The sequence below is a fragment of the Notamacropus eugenii genome, chromosome 2 (assembly GCF_028372415.1).
Source record: "Notamacropus eugenii isolate mMacEug1 chromosome 2, mMacEug1.pri_v2, whole genome shotgun sequence".
In the NCBI taxonomy this organism is placed as follows: Eukaryota; Metazoa; Chordata; class Mammalia; order Diprotodontia; family Macropodidae; genus Notamacropus; species Notamacropus eugenii.
This window is the reverse complement of record NC_092873.1, coordinates 448,323,785-448,326,807: the sequence shown is the minus strand read 5'-3', so window position 1 is coordinate 448,326,807 and position 3,023 is coordinate 448,323,785.

Below are 3,023 nucleotides of genomic sequence, written 5' to 3'. Positions count from 1 at the left end.
TAAGACTATATTTACATAACAAACCTATATGACCAGTCAAGTCAAAAAGTTTCTATTTTGTTCAAAATCATATGAATTTTAACATATAAAAGAAAACCAATATGCTTCTGTAAAATTGAACAAATGCAGGAATGAATGAATAATAACAGACTTCAAATTTCTGAGAGAAGAGATTATAGAGTTCTAGGAAACGGCTTTTCTTCAATTTAATTTTATATCTTGCATTTGTTTCCTCTGCATACGATCTTTTAGAAACATTTTATTAATGCATTTTGATTTAATGTACTGCACTTTGACATCAACCAACAGAAGAACGAATGAGGTAGCTTATCCACACAGCTACCCACAGTTAGGATGAAATGTTGATATGCAGATTAGTATTTTTATCAAAAATTTCCCTAGGATGTCTTTAAGACCAATAATTCATATGCTCTCTCAAAATAATGTTGTTAACCTGGGAGAAGTGAATATCTTTTAGGAAAAGTATTGTATTAATTTTTGCCTTTCATAATACTCCACTTTTCAAGGTTTCTTTACTCTAATGATTATCTTAACACAATCCATTGATATGATCATAGAAATTCCTTACAAATGAAACTCCTTCTCCCATCTTGATACCTTTATAACAGCTGTCCCACCTTCATATAATGTACTCTCATCTTTCCTGGTGCAGAGTCTTTCTTCTGCTTTAAGTCACAACTTAAGCACTATCTTTCATAAGAAACTTTTTTTTGAACTACCAAATGTTAGTGCTCTTTTTCCCAAACAACTTTTTATTTACTTTGCATATGTACATATTTATCATACGTGCACTTGTTTTCCCATTAGAATGTAAGAACTTTGTGGGTGTTTTTTTTCATTCTTTGCACTTCTATTGTCAGTGCTTAGAACAGTGTCTGACATGGGTTAAGTCCTTAATAAATATATGCTGATTGTCTAAGGAGCCTAAACATACCTCTGAGCTAACTAGTAGACTTTCAGCTGAGCTGGTGGAGAGGTAAGTTGATCAACTTAAAAATTCCATCTTTATAGTTCTCACAGAATAAGAAGCCCAAATGCTCTATTAATAAGTTCTGGGACTATACAGTTTGTCATCCATTGAGGGGAGGGATTTGTTTTCAGAGAATAAGCACTGTATTTTCACTGGATAATCACGAGATTTGGAAAGTGATGAAATAATCCTAATTATTATAAGAGTTTGCTACATATCTTCTTACCCAAAGCATTAACTGACTTCACATATGTTAAATTTAATTGACCTCCCTGCCTGAGGACAAAGAGAAAAATCTTTAGGATTTTTTTTTTTTTCTGTTCAGACTCATTAGAGTGGAAAAGGAGTTCATAGAGAAACTAGAAAAAGAAACATTCCACAAATAAAGCCTCAAAGTAAAATGTTCAAATGAGGCCTTGGACTCTTGAAATGAAGGTGGAGACATTGAAAAGTAGAAAAACATGGCAGAAAGGATGGGGAAAGGGAAGTTGAAGAAATTTTGAAGAAAAAAAATCAGGCTGGGCAGTGATGAACTCCTGAGAGTCATAGAGGTAGTCAAATGCAAACTTGATGTGTCTGCATGTGATATAGACTGTCTTCTTGGATGATACATATTAAATGGAACAGAGATCTTATTGAGACTTATCTAAACCTCTAACTCCTACTTACCACTTCTAATTCATGGGTAATAAATTATATTATTTGAAAAATTATACGTAATATATTTTTAGCTACTGTAAAGGCCTTTACAGGAAATTTAGGGAATATGAAGATGAATTTTATTTTAAAATATTTTTCTCCACCCAAATATTGGGATTGGGAAAGATAAAGCAGGATATGGGAGGTAGATATATATAATACAGCACAAAAATGAGATACCATATACTGGTCCATGACTTGAAATATTGGAATGAAAATTTGACAATATAGAGAGAATTGAATTGAAATGAATGGAAAGTGAAAAAAAAAATCTCTAAACTGGATATATTTTGGCAAAAAAGTCAAGCATAATACAGCTATTTTTAAAATGATAACAGGAATGGTTTATTAATTCATGAGAGAAATAACTAACATAATGTTCAAAAAGAATATAAGATTTCAGGTGTCTACATCTCATTGTATGTGTCAGAAATCACTGAATCACTCATGTAGCATAATAATAGCTTATAGTAGATAACATTTATATAGTATTTATCATATGCCAGTTACTGTGCAAAGGACTTTACAACTATGACCTCATTTTATACTCAGAAAAACCTTGGGAGGTAGGTGATATTATTATCCTCATTTTATGGATGAGAAAACTGAGGCAGGCAACAGTTAAGTGACTTTTGCCAAGGTCACAAAGCTAGTACATGTCTGAGGCTAGATTTGAACTCAGATTTTCTTGATTTCAAGCCTAGCACTTTGTCTCTTGTGCCACCTAGTACAATTGGTATACTCAAGTATCTGGAGAGTTGTAATGTAGAAGAGAGCTTAGGTTTGTCCTTTTTGGTTATAGAAAGGGGGACCAAAGGCAATATGTAAGGAGTCAATTTCCTTTTGATATAAATGAAAACTTCCTAACAAATCAGAGGGGCCCAAGGGTGTAAAGGATTGCATAGTGAAGAAATGAGTTCCTGATCCATGGAGACCTTCAAGTATAGGTTTTATAACCTTTGCTTGTCCAGTCTAGGAGTCTTAGGAGAATGTGTGTGGGGGGAGGGCTGCCTCAGTCCATGATTCACTAGCACCACTAGTATCAAAAGTAGAAGTTTATTTCCCTTTGGAAACTTATATCTCACAATATATCATTTTTTCCTTCAGAAGTCTGAGCCATCTCATTCAGCTTTGTAATTTTTATTGTGAAGCTTAAAAGTGGGAAAGTTGTTGTGTCACTCATACATAGGACATATCTACTGAGTAAGAAAAAACAATGCTCTATCTTCATGAGGGATGAGCTGATATGCAGTGGTGTTCAGGGTAATTAACAGAGATAAGAAAGGAACCTAACAAGTCTAATCACAATTCTACTTGCTAACTGTTAAAAAAA